The sequence below is a fragment of the Mytilus edulis genome, chromosome 6 (genome assembly GCF_963676685.1).
Source record: "Mytilus edulis chromosome 6, xbMytEdul2.2, whole genome shotgun sequence".
NCBI classification, from domain to species: domain Eukaryota; kingdom Metazoa; phylum Mollusca; class Bivalvia; order Mytilida; family Mytilidae; genus Mytilus; species Mytilus edulis.
Window position 1 is genome coordinate 86,901,877 of NC_092349.1, and position 18,874 is coordinate 86,920,750.

General features: G+C 33.1%; 1 protein-coding gene across 1 annotated transcript in view; it reads right to left on the reverse strand.

Annotated features, from left to right (window-relative positions):
* LOC139528774 (uncharacterized) overlaps nucleotides 1–18,874 on the reverse strand; it is a 58,246-nt gene that overhangs the window by 1,262 nt on the left and 38,110 nt on the right. The window lies entirely within an intron of this gene.

Consider the following 18,874-nt stretch of genomic DNA (forward strand, 5'->3'; position numbering starts at 1 on the left):
TGAAATGTAGGCAAATGTATATAATTTCTATGAAAACCAAGCTTTTAAATCAATTAAGCATGCTTCGTATACCAGTTTGATACATAATACTGAAGGTTTGATTCAGAATCAAAACACGTAGTCTCTTATAATGTAATGAGCAATAATAAACCCGACAAAAAATTGATAGTTTTAAAGATTTTCCTTATCCTAACAAATACAAGCAATACTTTATAAATTGTATGCGTCTGAAGCGCTTGTCTAGGTTAAAACTTCACCTGGAACACTCAAAGCCGAATATTTGAAAGACAAGGATGTAACAGTAAAACATGTATAAGAACCAAAACAGTAAAAGATCGATATGACAAGAAAAAACTAACTTAAACGATAGCCAAATCAATATGATAAATCTAAGATCAACCGAAGTACTACTGTGCAGATAGTATCATCGAATCTGAAAGGCCACCTTTACATGTATCAACCCAGTGCTAAAATATATATTTGAAGTATAACATCAGTAACTGTTTATGTTAACCAAAAAGCTAAATCAAGTTACCGATATCTTGATTGTTAACTAATTTTTTTTTATAGCATTGTTTCTTGGAACCTATGAGATCACTTACTTTCCTATTTTATTCAACAAGGATCGCAGATTTTTCTGCCGAATGTCGCTAGTTTCTAAGGATTTGCTAATTTAAAACCTCCGCCTCAATATCCCAAGTGTAGCAGAAAATTGCGTTAATCACCAACAAGTAAACACAGAACAAATACTTCTTTTAAACGTCGCTTTCAAACATTTGTCTGTATGCTCCAAAGGCAAATCTTTACCTAATATCAACGTTTGGTTACGAGCATTCTTTGTAGGGGGTTGTTTTATTAGATCTTTATTTTGTCTGTGTAGTATTATGTGGAGTGTTGTTTGTCTTCACTCCGCTTTGATGTCCCTTGTTTCAATATGTATGTACTCATTTATATTATGTTTAATTTAACTCTAAAATTTCCTTGATTTTGGATTCGCGATCATAAACAGACACACATACAAATATGTTTGTATCGTTTACAAGCATAACGCATCTTCGCATTTTTGTATCTATGGTTGTCCAATATACCTTCTTTAAACAGGGCCGTGGGAGTATGTTGTGTTACAACTTTGCCAACATCTAATTTATTTATAAAGTCTCTAATACGATGATTTCCGAACAATTTTTCATCTAATGTTTTGAATTCACATTTATCTTATGATTCGCCATACACACACTTTGGTCTCATTGTAATCATATCCAATCAACGTAACTTATATCAGAATACAGTTGTATCTTCACAATGATCCTTAAATATTTAATTGTTTGGGTTTTTTTTCAAGCGACTGCCACCACAAACAATATTCTGTCTCCATGCTCAAATATTGTGCTTATAACTCCTCAATTTATGGAAAAGTAAACACTATTTTGTATTAATTGTGTTAAGTACTGTGCAAACGCTAGTTCAAGAAGGCAAGATAGATTTTGCTTGAGCAAAATCTCCTGAGACCAAATCTCATTAGGGATAAGTATATAAAGAATATGCACTTACCATTATCTTTTTTATCTTCCGGAATGGTACTTTCAAAAGAAGGAGTTGTTTTTATTGTTGGATGTTCTGTACTACTTGATGTACTCTCAAACAGACCATTTAGTGATGTTGATGTTCTTTGCTGTTCAGATGTTGTCAAGGTAACTAACATGGACTTTACGTCTTTTGAAGAACATTTGATTGGCGGAAATATAGTATACAATAAATCATGTACACTTGGTTCCGAAACCGAGATCCACGAATTATCTGCTGAAGTGTGACGAAATAATTTTGATGATACAATTGTTGACGAATACATTAAAGGCGTTGAGGTTACTGACTGCAAAGGTTTTGGTGATACCGTTCGTGGGGAATTAACAAACAAAAGAGAGTAATGATTTGTTGTTTTATCAAGTTTTGATGTCTCAAAAAAAATACTTTTACTTGCCCCGATAGTCATCGACGATGCTATAAAGTTCGACATGTTATGAGTTTGTGTGGTTGTTCGTTGGTCCGTATTTGATGATATGATAGCTGATAACTGACCAACAGTGGTTGGTGGTTGCAAAGATGACAAAGATACTAGTGACGTCAGACTTTTGTTTGGCTGTAGATTTGATTCTGGAGATAACTTAAATGTTGTGGATTGTGTTGAATAAAGCTCTAAATAGGAATACGATCTACTTGCAGTATGACTAGGTGGTGATGTAGTGATATAGGATGAAAACAAATCACTTGATAGAGTCGTCTGCTCCAAACTGTATGAATAACTGCTTGCGTCCAAAATAAAAGATGACGAATAGTGTTTTTCATAAATTTCGGAAAATGTTAGCATTGGTGTCACCTGATGATTTGATGTTTGACTAGGTATGTATTGCGTGGCCGTTGAAACTAGCTGATCATCCACAAAAGATGATGGTGACGGCATAACAGACACTAAGGAAGTACATTTCGCTTTATTATCAACACATTGTCCTGTTTCACATTGGTAGAAAGCTTCTAGACAAGGTTGAACAGATATGCCTGTAATTAGTATGAAGTAATATAGTCTCTAACACGTAGTTGTTAACATTGTAATCTTCAGGTGGATTCAAATAATAACACACGTAGATTGTTAAGAAACAACTTGTCACAACTTAATTAAATCCATCGCTTAAAGTTCCTATTGAAAAACAATAAACGCGTCTGACGAACCACATTAATAGCCTGGTATCTTTTATGAGTTACATTTGGTGTTATCAAATGATTGATTGTTTGTATTCGCGTGCATATAAAATGGTCACTAGTCATCGGAGTAAAATGAATATCAGCAACTTTTCTCAGACTTTGTAAAACGTCACAATTGTCTGAGCAGAAAGTTAATAAACCAGGGGTATGTCAAAGAACGTCTCGTCCTATTTCTAAAAAAATTCATCAGAAGGTACCAAGACCTTGTTTATAAATATTCCGTATCAACTTCGCAAATAATACATGATGGTCTTGATTAATAGATTTATCGTTATCGTTGTTTATCGTCTTAACTACGTGTTATATTGTTCTTTTATTTGTCTTTGTTCAATTATTATTTTTACTTTTACTGTGTGGTCTGTTTTATGATATATCCATTTGACGTGTTTCGGTACTTATACATCCCGTCAATGTGTTTGTATTATCTTTCAGTTTTGCTGGTGTTTTTTGAATATGCGACTTTTTGGGTTTCTTTGGTTCTTATAACGTGACTCTGTACTTTTAAAGATCCCGTCATTATGTTATTGTTCTATCATATGTCATTATGTTATTCTTCTATAATTATAACTTTGATAATACTTTGAGCGACAAAATTGTTTTCCTCTCGTAGTGATATTAACAATATATGGATTCTTAAAAATTCTAAGGAACTTCTGGATAATTTCAAATCTCGGTCTGTTTCTAAAACGAATTCGAACATAACTTTTGATTTTTTAACCCTGCATACCGCCACTCCCCATGTGAAATTATAATTGTTTTGAATATACACTGAACGAAAAAAAATCTTCCTATGTGACGTTTACAATTTCTAAGGCCAAACACGCGAAACAATGAATGCGGTTTTTAGTTTGATAGATGCTGTTTGTGCTTTTTTTGTAAATGTTTGCTCGTTTTGAGAATGTAACACAGGGATGACTGCTGTAATCATATTTTGACTATTTTATCGATTATGTCGGCTTTGTTCACTCACTGTTGTAAATATAACGGAATTTAATGCGACTGTCATACAAGTGAAAGGTTTATAAGCGCTATAAACCAGGTTCAATCCACCATTTTCTATATTTGAAAATGTCTGTACCAAGTCAGCAATATGACAGTTGTTGTCCATTCGTTTGATTTGTTTTATCATTTTATTTTGCCATTTGATTAGGGACTTTCCGTTTTGAATTTTCCTCGGAGTTCAGTATTCTTGTGATGTTATTTTTTGTTATAATGTATGTAATCATGATAACGCGACCCGTTATTTTTTAACATGACTTATATTCAACAGCATCAATATTGAATGAAAGTTTACGAATAAACACTATAGATTGACAAAACAGACCGAAAATAAAGATAACGAATAGCAGTTTTAAAAATATTGCTAATGTCTAATGAACTATTTATGAAATCATTCTAACTGAATGTTATCTGTAAACTCAAATGTATTGATTTGTGTTCTATATGTACTATGAATATATTAAAATTTCATATTATAAAGTATATATTTACAGTTAAGTTCATCAGAATAATCTAAACATTCAAAGTTATCGTCGCATTTGGCTTTGGCTGGAATACACTGCCCATTGGTACATTGGAACTGGTCAGCATCACATGATTCGACTGTCAAAATAGAAAAGCTCAAAAACAAATATTTAGTTTGAAGAAAAGCTTATGATATACATATACATTTACACTATAGACATGAAGTGGAATTGCAACACGTGTTCGACATATCTTTATGAAATCATTACTGTTTACCTTTATATTATTCTTATAAAAACTACATACTCAGGTAACGTGTAAACACTATCTTTATATTAACACTATCATAAACGTCTAAACAGAATCCGGAACATTTTAACAAAAAAGAATAACCTATTTTTAACGATTGTTGGTTTTTCAATTTACAAAGCCTATTGCATATCTGATCAAAAGACAAAAAATGTCAAAGTTTTCTCATTTTAGCTCACCTGGTCCGAAGGGCCAAGTGAGCTTTTTTCATCACTTTGCGTCCGTCGTCCGTCGTCGTCGTCTGTTAACTTTTACAAAAATCTTCTTCTCTGAAACTACTGAGTCAAATTTAACCGAACTTGGCCACAATCATCATTGGGGTATCTAGTTTATAAAATGTGTCCGGTGACCCGGCCAACCAACCAAGATGGCCGCCATGACTAAAAATAGAACATTGGGGTAAAATGTAAATTTTGGCTTATAACTCTGAAACCAAAGCATTTAGAGCCGTGGGGTAAACTTGTTTATCAGGTCAAGATCTATCTTCCCTAAAATTTTCAGATGAATCGGACAACCGATTGTTGGGTTGTTGCCCCTGAATTGGTAATCTAAGGAAATTTTGCCGTTTTTGGTTATTATCTTGAATATTATTATAGATAGAGATAAACTGTAAATAGCAATAATGTTCAGCAAAGATCTACAAATAATTCAACAAGACCAAAATGGTCAATTGACGCCTTAAGGAGTTTTTGCCCTTAATAGTAATTTTTTACCAATTTTTCGTAAATTTTTGTAATCTTTTACAAAAATCTTCTCCTCTGAAACTATTGAGTCAAATCTAACCAAACTTAGCCAAAATCATTATTAGGGTATCTAGTTTAAAAATTGTGTGCGGTGACCCAGCAAACCAATCAAAATGGCCGCCATGGCTAACAATAGAACATAGGGGTAAAATGTAGATTTTTGCTTATAACTCTGAAACCAAAGCATTAAGAGAAAGTCAATATGACCAAAATGGTCAGTTGACCCCTTAAGGAGTTATTGCCCTTTAGAGTCAATTTGTAACAATTTTCATTAATTTGGTAAATTTTTGTAAATTTTTACAAAATGTTTTCCTCTGTATCTAAAGGGCCAATTTTATTATAGATAGAGAAAATTGTAAGTATCAAATATGTTCAGTATAGTAAATAGTTATCAAAGGTACCCGGATAATAATTTAGTACGCCAGACGCGCGTTTCGTCTTCATCAGTGACGCTCATATCAAAATATTTATAAAGCCAAACTAGTACAAAGTTGAAGAGCATTGAAGATCTACAAACACATCAACATCCTAAAACACAACTTTGTCATGAATCCATCTGTGTCCTTTGTTTAATATGCACATAGGCCAAGGTGAGCGACACATGCTCTTTAGAGCCTCTAGTTTCTCAATGAGTTCAATAGAAGAGTATGTTTGAAAATTTAAAGTAATTTTTTAGCAACTATTAGAAAACATATGAATAGTCAAACTAAGTGATATTATTTAATATATATTTATGTACAAATGAAATATGTATTTTACAACTAATCACTACACATCAGGGGTATCTTGGACTCCTGAAGGATATTGTAACAAGCCAATATTTGAAATAAATATTTAATTATGTTGTTAAAAAAAAAATCCGGGTTTATTTTTATAGGCTTTTAACATCATATAGAGAGTGACAATGGGTAGATTACACATGGACATGCTAACATTTAGTCTATATAAATGTGTTTGGTACGTCCAGTTGATACATTAAATAACATTACAGTGCTGCTTAAAAGTTATGGTTATTCGTGGTCATGTCTCCAACTTTACATTTGTACACATGACACATACTATCTTGATAAAACTTTATTTTTCTATAAGCATACATTTTGCAAGTATAATCTGTAACAGTATATTGCAAAGGTAATATGAACAAAGAGACAGTAACCATATAAACACGTCTAGAGACTTAAACACTATTTATTTTGCAGCACAATATGTTTTTACCACCTTTGTATTCAATGAAAAAATGTTTAATGCAGCTAGAACACACAAATAAAACAAACGTTTTCTCGTTTGAATTGTTTTTACATTGTCATTTCGGGGCCTTGTGTAGCTGACTCTGCGGTACTGGCTTTGTTTATTATTGAAGGCCGTACAGTTACCAATAGTTGTTAATTTCTGTGTCATTTTGTGTTGACGAATGTATTTAAAACATAACACCATTTCAAAGTAAATGCATTAATAAAATCTTGGTTAATAACTGTTGATAAAAAATGCTGATAAAACAAAATTTTGAGATAACATTTACCTGAACAGTTTTCTCGTTTGGTATTCATTTGGTTTAGGGTTTTGCTCATTGTCAAAGGCCGTACGATTTACTATAGTTGTTATAGACAAGCCCACGTCCAATCTATGCTTTTGTTATTTCTATGTAATAAAATTGAGAAAGGAAATGGGGAATGTGTCAAAGCGACAACAACCTTACCATAGAGCAGACAACAACCGAAGGCCACCAATGGGTCTTCAATATAGCGAGAAACTCCCGCACCCGTAGGCGACCTTCAGCTGGCACCTTAAAAAATAAGTATACTAGTACAGTGATAATGGACGTCATACTAAACTCCGATTATACACAAGAAACTAAAATTAAAAATCATACAAGACTAACAAAGGCCAGAGGCTCCTGACTTGGGACAGGTGCAAAATTGCGGCGGGGTAAACATGTTTGTGAGATCTCAACTCTCCCTCACATCTCTAGCCAATGTAGAAAAGTAAACGCATAGCGATATGCACACTAAACACTAAAATTCAGTTCAAGAGAAGTCCGAGTCCGTTGTCAGAAGATGTATATAAAAAAAAATAACATGACAATAATACATAAATAACAACAGACTACTAGCAGTTAACTGACATGCCAGCTCTAGACCTCAATTAAACTGATTGAAAGATTATGTCTTCATCATATGAATATCAGGCACAATCCCTCCCGATAGCGGTTTAGTAACATACTATCATAAAATATATGAGAAGAACATAACCCGTGTCATGCCAACAACTGCTTTTTAAATAAATGTGTTTAGTTCCGATACAAAGACCTTATACGTGAATCAATATTAAAGCCAAAATATGTAATCTTTAATGACCTTACAATGGTATCGTAACTATATCCCTTCTTAATAAGTCTGTTTAAAGGTTTCGTAACCTTTTGAGGTGAATACTGACATTTTTGTGCTTTGTAAATAATATTACCATAAATGATTGGATGTGAAATACCTGAACGTATAAGATGTCTGCATGTTGAGTTATATTTACGAATTATTTCCTTATACCGATGATAAAATTTAGTAATTGTTTTGACTAGTTTGTGATATCGAAAACCCTGGTATAATAATTTTTCAGTAACACATAAATTTTTCTCGCTAAAATCTAATACGTTATTACATACACGAGCGAATCGTACAAGTTGAGATATATAAACACCATAAGATGGTGACAAGGGAACGCCTCCATCTAAGAATGAATAATTAACGATAGGAAATGACAAATCGTCTCTTTTATCATAAATTTTTGTATTAAGCTTCCCGTTAATGATAGAGATATCAAGATCGAGGAAAGGGCAGTGGTCATTGTTAGTATTTGCTTTATTTAAAGTAAGTTCAACAGGATAAAATTCTTTAGTATACATACTGAAGTCGTCATTATTGAGAGCTAATATATCATCCAAATATCTAAAAGTATTGTTAAATGTTTGTATCAAATGTTGTTTCGATGGTTCTTAGCTAATTTTAGTCATAAATTGTAACTCATAGCGATACAAAAACAGGTCCGCAATAAGTGGTGCACAGTTAGTCCCCATTTGAATTCCAAAAAAACTTGACGATATACGGAATCTCCAAAGCGAACAAAGATGTTATCAAGTAAACATTTAAGCGCATAGAACAGTTCTTAACTGACGTCACTGCAGTTAGGGCACTTTAGAATTTAGAAGAAATAAATCACTTCCAATTACTTTGCTATATAATAGCAGATTTTCTATATTTCTTTCTGATCATACGTTCTGAGCATACGTTACATGTACAAATATCGAAGTGAATAGGAGGTTATCCAACTCATCGGAGAAATATTTTTCTAAAATTGCATAGGAAACATCATTGTTTACGTTTCTTCGTTCCCCGTTTTTAACAGTCTCTTCATACATGTCATAAATATATCTCTGCATTTAATTCATGGAATTTTAATCGTAATTTACCTTGTTTGCCTTGGATTTATATTCATTTAAGATTCTGTTTTGACAAATGTTCATACGAAAATTGTACAGTGGATGAATTATGGGATATTAATGATAAAAGTGTTGTATTATAACGTAAAAAAACTATATACATTTGCACCATCTCGTCAATTTAGCCAGACTTATCCATAACGATTATAAAAGATATCTGGGAGTCTGACACTCAGAAAAATATACTCATCTGAACATGAATGAAGCATTTGCCACTGGACGTTCGGCTACAAACAAAATCATGCATTTTTCTTTGCCTTCTTCCATTTGTCTTCAAATTATATTAACAGTATACTATTCCAAGAAGAGAACTTCCCATACATGTACTTTTTATTTTAAAATAAAGTATATGAATCAGTCATGTGAGTGTTGGATGATGCCGTAAAATAGAGTTGTTTAAAAAAAAACATCACAAACTAACTGACTAAAAAAGTCACTTTAGTGACGGTTCATTATTATGGATACCAAGGATTTGTATAGTTATACAAATCCTTGTGGATACAGAGAGCAAATAAGGGTGCGCTAAATTTTTAGATATGGTATAAATACACCTTACCGCTATTTTTCTGCCATTACTGGATATCGCACAGGTTCCCGTAAAAATTTGACATCATAAAACAAAATATCTGACGCAACATTGGAAAAGTGATTGTTGTATGCTTCAAAAGTTCAAGAGGCCGGGTCAGCCAAAATATCTGACGCCACAATGGAAAAGTGATTGTTGTATGCTTCAAAAGTTCAAGAGGCCGGGTCATCGTGATATGTAACTACATGTATAAGTGATTTACTATGTGGCTATATATATATGTATATATATAATATCACAGTAGCATGGGTTCGAATCCCGGCGAGGGAAGAACCAAAAATTTGCGAAAGCAAATTTACAGATCTAACATTGTTGGGTTGATGTTTAGACGAGTTGTATATACATTATTTACACAGCCATGTATCACCATCATTGATGGCGATCCGATGGATACATCTGGTGTAGAGTTGTCACTGACTCAGACGTACTTATGAATATAATTATTTTCTGTGACTGTATATTACATTAATTTGTAGGATCCTTTACTATAGATAATTTAGCTGATCTGTAACAATAACATCTTCATGCCTTATATATCATGTACTGTAGTACGCCGCTAGATTAAAACTGACGTGGAAAGGTAACACATGCCCACCGAAAGCTCTTTTTTTAGAGAGCCCAGGTGGTCGTGTGGTCTAGCGGGACGGCTGCAGTGCAGGCGATTTGGTGTCACAATATCACAGTAGCATGGGTTCGAATCCCGGCGAGGGAAAAACCAAAAATTTGCGAAAGCAAATTTACAGATCTAACATTGTTGGGTTGATGTTTAGACGAGTTGTATATACATTATGTACACAGCCATGTATCACCATCATTGATGGCGATCCGATGGATACATCTGTTGTAGAGTTGTCACTGACTCAGACGTACTTATGAATATAATTATTTTCTGTGACTGTATATTACATTAATTTGTAGGATCCTTTACTATAGATAATTTAGCTGATCTGTAACAATAACATCTTCATGCCTTATATATCATGTACTGTAGTACGCCGCTAGATTAAAACTGACGTGGAAAGGTAACACATGCCCACCGAAAGCTCTTTTTTTAGAGAGCCCAGGTGGTCGTGTGTTCTAGCGGGACGGCTGCAGTGCAGGCGATTTGGTGTCACGATATCACAGTAGCATGGGTTCGAATCCCGGCGAGGGAAGAACCAAAAATTTGCGAAAGCAAATTTACAGATCTAACATTGTTGGGTTGATGTTTAGACGAGTTGTATATATATATATAGATATCACAGTAGCATGGGTTCGAATCCCGGCGAGGGAAGAACCAAAAATTTGCGAAAGCAAATTTACAGATCTAACATTGTTGGGTTGATGTTTAGACGAGTTGTATATATATATATATAATTTGCGAAAGCAAATTTACAGATCTAACATTGTTGGGTTGATGTTTAGACGAGTTGTAATATTGTTGGGTTGATGTTTAGACGAGTTGTATATATATGGTATATATATATATATATATATACAACTCGTCTAAACATCAACCCAACAATATTACAACTCGTCTAAACATCAACCCAACAATATTGTTGGGTTGATGTTTAGACGAGTTGTATATATATATATATATATATATACAACTCGTCTAAACATCAACCCAACAATGTTAGATCTGTAAATTTGCTATATATATATATACAACTCGTCTAAACATCAACCCAACAATGTTAGATCTGTAAATTTGCTTTCGCAAATTTTTGGTTCTTCCCTCGGCGGGATTCGAACCCATGCTACTGTGATATCGTGACACCAAATCGCCTGCACATATATATTAAGATTTACATTATAAAGTGTAAATATGGTCAGTTTTGGTTGATGCTGTCACATATGGTCAGTTTTGGTTGATGCGGTCAAATATGGTCAGTTTTCATGGTTTTGGTTGATGCGGACAAATAATTTTGTTATATCCATGAGTCAGTCTGAGATATCAAAACTACTGAAATTAGTTTACGATTCAAAATTTTGATTAAAAAGAGGACATGCTGGCAATTTACACTGTGTAAATATGGTCAGTTTTGGTTGATGCTGTCAAATATGGTCAGTTTTGGTTGATGCTGTCAAATATGGTCAGTTTTGATTGATACAGACAAATAATTTTGTAACATGAGTCAGTCTGAGGAATGAAAACTACTGATATTTGTTTCTGATGCGATATTTTGAATAAAAATAGGAAATGCTGGCACCCTCAATTAATGCGAGAAAAAAAATTTGTGGTCATTGATTTCCAATATTGCAGTTATTAATATACTACAGTCCCTCTCGAACTAAAATTATAACTAAATTGCTGTGCAGCTATATAGATTTACATAATAAAAAGCAAATACGGTAAGTTTTGGTTGATGCAGTCAAAAGATTTTATTACACGACTCAGTCTGAAGTATAAAAACTACTGATGTTTGTTTATGATTCAATATTTTGAATAAAACAAGGACATGCTCATTGGAGGATCAAGGGGAGGGGGTCCAGGGGTTGGAACCCCACTTTTTTTAAACATCAATTCATATGAATGGGAGCATATAGTTGGACCCCCAGCCTGGATCTAGCTGCCCCTGCATGCTGGCACTATAAATTGATGTGAACAATTACATGTTTTTCCAAAATTGCTGTTACTTGTATATTACAGTCCCTCTAGACCTAAAATTAAAACTGAAGTACTGTGCAGCTATATAGATTTGCAGAAAGAAAAAGCAAATAAAGGCAGTTTAGATAGATGCGGTCAAAAGATTTTTGTTAAACAGGTCGTCCGAGGTATGAAAACTACTCGTAAACAGATTATATTGGTTATTGAGGTCCGATAATTTTGTTATGTGATAAAAAGCCATCCTGACTCCCGGAATAACAAATGTAAAACAATTCAAATAATAATGCCCCCCCCCCTAATACTAACGGCCTAATTTATGTACAAAAATTGAGAGAAAAACAAAAATTTATGTAACACATCAACAAAAGAAAATCACTGAATTACATGCTCCTGACTCGGAACAGGCACATACATGCAGAATATGGCGGGGTTAACAGGTTAAACATGTTCTCTAAGGCAGCAACCATTTGATTTTCGGGGGGGGGGGGGGGGGCTATGGGTTTTTTTCTGTACAAACTTTTTTTTCGACTTCCGCGAAGAACAATCTATTTTTTAGCGACAAACCGAAAACAATTTTTATTTTTTTCACCAAAAACTGGAAACAAACTTTTTTTTCCAAATAAAAACATAGCCCCCCCCCCCCCCCCCCCCCCCCCTAGAAAATCAAATGGTTGCTGCCTAAATCTTGCCGATTATAAATCTGAAATAAAACCGGCAAAATAGCAAAACTCTATATAATTTAAATCGCGTTTTTACCCAACCCTTTATATTAAGGCAAAGTTTTCTTAAAACTTACAAATCAACTCTAGCCGTAGAATTTATTAATCAATTTTAGCCGCAGAATTTATAAATCAATTTTAGCCGTAGAATTTATAAATCAATTCTGGCCGTAACATTTATAAAAATCAATTTTAGCTGTAGAATTTGTAAATCAATTTTAGCCGTAGAATTTATAAATCAATTCTGGCCGTAGAATTCATAAAAATCAATTCTAGCCGTAGAATTAGAAATCAATTCTAACCGTAGAACTGTTCTATTAAGTAGAACTGACCAAATATCTGGTCAGTTGTAGCTAGAACTGTCAGGATCAGTTCTAGGTAGAACTGGGGTTACACTAATGTCCTGACAATGTCCTAACAATGTCCTGACAGTGTCCTGACAGAAATGAAATCACTAAATACTTTTTTATTATTGGATGGATTTACTTGAAATTTGGAATCAAGCAAGATGAGAACTTATAATTAATAAATAAAATTTAAAAAACAATAAAAAATATTTATAAGAGTTAGAAAACTTGACCTGACCCAAGTCATGAGCCTGTAATTCAGTGGTTGTCGTTTGTTGATGTGTTACACACTTGTTTTTCGTTCATTTGTTTTACATAGATTAGGCCGTTTTTTCGTTTGAATTGTTTTAAATTTGTCATTTCATGACTTTTTATAACTGACTAAGCATATGGGCTTTGCTCATTGTTGAAGGCTTTACGGTGACCTATATTTGTTAATTTCTGTGCCATTTTGGTCTATTGTGGAGTTTGTCTCATTTGCAATCATACCACATCTTTTTTTTTTTTATATTAGATGCATGATTTCTTTTATTAGTTGCTTTTGGCTGTCAGTAACTGCGTGTACTATCAGATCTGTACTAAGTGTCTTTTTGTTTTCGTGATGTTCAAGTACCCGGCCAGTAAAGTTCGATCTAATGTTGTACTGATTCACTACTGTCCCAGTTAGAGGATGGTTCGGAGACCACTTAAATGTTTAACCCCGCCACATTTTATGTGTAAGTTCATGTCTCAAGTCAGGAATCTGTAACTAAGTGGTTGCCATTTGTTGCTGTTTTATATATTTGTTTTTCGTGCATTTTTTTTTGTACATCAATAAGACCGTCAATTTTCCCGTTTGAATTGGTTTACATTTGTCATGTTGGGGCTTTTTAAAGCGGTATGGGCTTTGCTCATTGTTGAAAGTCTTACGTTGATCTATAATTTATGTGTCATTTGATCTCTTGTGAAGACTATTCTCATTGGCAATCATACTACAACTTCTTTTTTTTATAAAGGTCAAAACGAGTATTTTAATTTTCCTTGAAAGCAAACATTTTTTTAAGTAAGTCCAAAGACTGGTCAGGTGGTAGCTGAGAAGATGTATAGGAATGTGTCCATGATGTGTGCTATATCTGCTAGTACGTTTACCACTTAAACACTTCAAAGTATTTGTGTCAGTTTGATAAATATTTTTGTATAATAGTTTCATGTTTTGGCCTTGAATCTGCTGGTGCACTATTATGTCTTACATTGAAATCATATAACAATCTTTAATACTATACATATGTGCTTTTTCAAATGACAAGGAACACATCCGTAAATATTTTAACAGCAGAAATGTACGTTAATCCTTAACGTACAGATCTATAAAATGGTTTCCGGTTTTTTTCAGATGCATATTAAAAAAAAACCACACAAATTCCATTGTTTGCTTATTGTTTCTTTAACCCTAAGTTACACATATTTCATTCCAATTCAGGACGAGCACACATTCAAATTAAATCCACTATGCGGTTTAGCCAAATTTCGACTGGAAAATGTTTACTTGTATTTGAAAATGACATTCACCTTTCAAATATATGTCACCTTTGGCCATATGAAATTATTGCACGGTTATTTTACTTTCAGAGACACGGTCCTAATAAGAGCTATGGAGTGCATTATTTTCGTTTTCGGAGAACGTACGTCTACGTTTGAATCATTCTATATACCCCCTTGTTAAAAGCACCTCAGCAGGGATTGAAATGTTTTTAGTGATAATTCAGTATGAATATATATTATTTATACCCAAATCAAACCTTTTTTTTTGTGGTAAAAATGACACTGTTAATTTTTTACTTATGAGGGGCAACGGAAACAAAATTCGTAATCTTAATAGAAAATGGTGGTAGGAAAAATCGTTTTATTCTAAAATTACTGTTATCACAAGTGGTATTTATAATGAAGAACAGATGTCCACTCTATTTGAAATGTGATGATTGATTTCTAGTAAAATTCGATTATCTCAAGAGTACACCAGTTAGATTACAAACGACTGGAAATACAATCATGATAATATTTAAGCGTGTGCTTTAATCGGCAAATTAATGACAATACAATGTAAATTATTTATAGTATACTTACAAGAATAAATAATACACCACATCTTACCATATGAAAAGCAGACTCACAATTTCTTGTGTTTACTACACAGTTTAAACAGTTAAAAACGGTTTGCTGTCGATCTGCATTTCTGATTAAAACTTTTATGAAAGTATTTTATGTATACAGTTCGTATATTAAGAATCTCTCAACATTCTATAACAAATAGGTACATTGTATTTAATTTCAAACCAGGGTCATTTTTAGTAATTCTTCAATCTTTACTTAAAATCACAGTTTGTTAGTACATGCGTTGAATTATACACGGGGGGGGGGGGGGGGGGGTAACTTCGATATTTTCTTGGTAGGGGTGTGCCATTTTAGCCTAAAAAAAACGTACCCATTTTAATATATTAACATTCACTGAAATTCAGTACCTATAGTTATATAAATATTTAAGAAAGAATGACCTATACTTATATACAATATTTAAAATATGACCCATGCTTATTTAAGCACTAACTCATCGGTATTCATTTGGGAACTTATTTGAAAGCATTTTGTTTGAAAGGTGAACTTTCAAATGAATTGATTTGATTTAACATAATAATTGACCATTAATAATGTATGATTCTCAATAGCATATTTATTTATGATATGTAGATCATACCCCAAATCAATATATAGTTGTCAAACGCAAATGCATTTTAATATAGGATGTCATTAAAAAGGAGAGTCATTTTTATATAAAATCTCGCAAAATTATGACCCATATTTTTGGCACATCCCCGTATACCCAATAATAGGAAGTGGACCCCCCGTGGAATTATATTTGGTAACAAAATTATATGTCACAAAACTGTAAAATAGAGGTATTTCTAAACGGTTAACAAGAATTAAAAGAGGGACGAAAGATACAAAGGGACAATCAAACTCATAAATCTAAAACAAACTGACAACGCCATGGCTAAAAATGAAAAGACAAACAGAAAAACAATAGTACACATGACACAACATAGAAAACTAAAGAATAAACAACACGAACCCCACCAAAAACTAGGGGTGATCTCAGGTGCTCTGGAAGGGTAAGCAGATCCTGCTCCACATGTGGCACCCGTCGTGTTGCATACAGATCGCTCATCAAAGCAATTATGCTAGATTTGTAAGGTGTATCAAAGTTGTCTTCAGTCAAAAAGAACGAAAATTGCTTCAAACAGATTGATTTCGATGAAATGTTGTATTTATCACATCGGTCGGATTTTGAACCTTGATTTCAATTAAGGTCAAAAGGGGAAGTTTGGTCCTATCACTTTCATGTATTTGGTACATGTAAATAAAACCATGAGGCAGTATAATTATATTATTTACATTTGTCGATGTTATTGTTATTTTTAATAGTACATTGTACATTGTACTATAGAATAAAGGAGCATAGTCATGTAAACGTTTTAATATTGCTACATATCATTGTGTTATTATAACTGGCTGTTTCTGAGTTGTCACTGGTATAGATTCAATGTTTGCTGTATTGGCCTCGAGACCCGTATAACACTTTTATTAGATATTCCAACTTTTTCAATACATACTTGTTCTGAATGCTGTATTACATATATCAAATGTGAATATAGGGCCAATATTTCCAATACGGACTAGTAATGGTGTGAATATATAGGGCCAATATTTCCAATACGCACTGGCAATGAATCCTGAATTACATGCACAATATATGCTTACAGGTTATTCATGAGTCATTGCCAGTCCGTATTGGAAATATTGGACCGGGCCGAAAAGCAATATAGATCATGATTTATATGACCAGGACGACGTCACAAGTATGACACATGCCATTTCGGTTGTATTAGGGCTGTTTTAATCGTATTATTTAATAACATCTGGTATTTAAAAATATACGCTGTATTTAACAGCTTGTTAATTTCAATTGCTAATATAAAAGCCATTGTCCCTAAAAAAAAATACCTATATATCTATATGACAATCAGATATCTATATGAAAAAAACATAGTTTTTACTTACTAGGTATTGAGTTGTTGTAAATAAAAACACACACAAGTGGAATATTGTTCTTTCCTTCATGAACTCTGTACGTTAACGTCCCTACTCCTAAAATAAAAATTCAACAATACTCCGACGGATTTTTTTTTTTTTTTGAAAATAATATCAACATATTCTTTTTAAACATGAATTCTATCTAAAAGAATAAAACATCCTTATCACCAAGATCAAAATTACACAGCAACATGACAGCTCTTCATGTAGGTAATATGTATGGTTCTATCAATTTCTCGTTAACGTGTTTGATAAAGTTTGTACCTCATTTATTTCCCGTAGAATAGAAGGACAGAAGAATGTACAATGTTTTACTTGAAGATTGATGACCTTGCATGGTTACACGAATTGAGAGTTGAAATCGCGGTTAAATTTTTACACTTCAAGGTCTCAATGGTACCACTTAAAAGAACCTACATATGTAATTTTATACAACATTAACAATGAAGATATTAAGAAATGCATGTTTATTTCGATGCAGTTTAATAGTGCAGTTGTAACATGTGTAAGTGGAATACCTCACGTCTTGAATTCAATGATGCTGTAAATATTTAAAACTGTGATCATTAAATATTGAAGCGCGGCATGTTCATAATAACATATTTGATGCATATTTTAGATAAAACAAAGTATAATTAATTTCATTACTGAATTTAACATGTGCATGTAGAGTGTAATTGGCTGATAGATAAAAGTAAACAGGTGCGCTAAGCAAAGGAAATGAAAAGTCAGAGAAAATAAGAATTTTTGTATTGCTCTAGATCTGTACAGTCTGTTATCGTGAGAATCTCGAAATTTGTTCGACTTTTGTTGTGGTTGTAATATACCTTTCATAACCATTTAAAATGGGTCACTGTTATTTTCCCTTCATTTTCCGATATACATGTAAGTTTACAAAAAAATAAATCACAAAAATAAGGAAATATGATATGATTGCCAGTGAGACAACTGTCAACCAAAGTTTAAAAGGAGTGAATGTAAGCAAGTATAGGCAACCGTTCGGCCTTCAACAATGAGAAATGCCGTATGGTCGGATATAAAAGACCCTGACATAAAAATACGAAACAGTTCAATTGAGAAAAAATACGGCCTAATTTATATATATAGATATTAAACTTCGTATCCACTTCATTCGTCACTTGTGAGTAAGAGAAAAGGCTGTTCGGTTAGGATACAGAATACAACAAATGGACGTTTTTAGCGACATTGACTGGCTATACAGCCCTTGCACGGATACAGAATAATATGTCGGATGACATGTTTTCCTGTGGATTACATTATCAAAACGCAATTCAAAATCTTCCCACTGGACGTCAATCATACATTCAACATAATCGGGCTTTATCATAGTTGTATATGTGGTTCTTTCTTCGAGTTTTATTATCCTAACGCTTAGCTGTTTTGGTACTCTTCTATTCGTTTTAACTTCGTAATTAGGGAAATAATTTGTCGTTTATATAATAAATATATCTATATGTAAATGTACTACAGAACACACTAGTGTATAAAACGTACTTCAGATTTTGAAGATATTATACAAATTATATTGAAGACTGAAGACCCATTAGAGGCCTTCGGCTGTTATCTGTTATCTGCCTTTGACAATTTTTGCAATAGTATATACTACAGAGTATAGCATTGTAAAACGTATGCAAAGTATAAAAATCATTGAAATAAATATATAACAGGGTCTAGGATTGCAGTATATAGTTCTTCAGAGTTAAATTCTCCCTCGCCC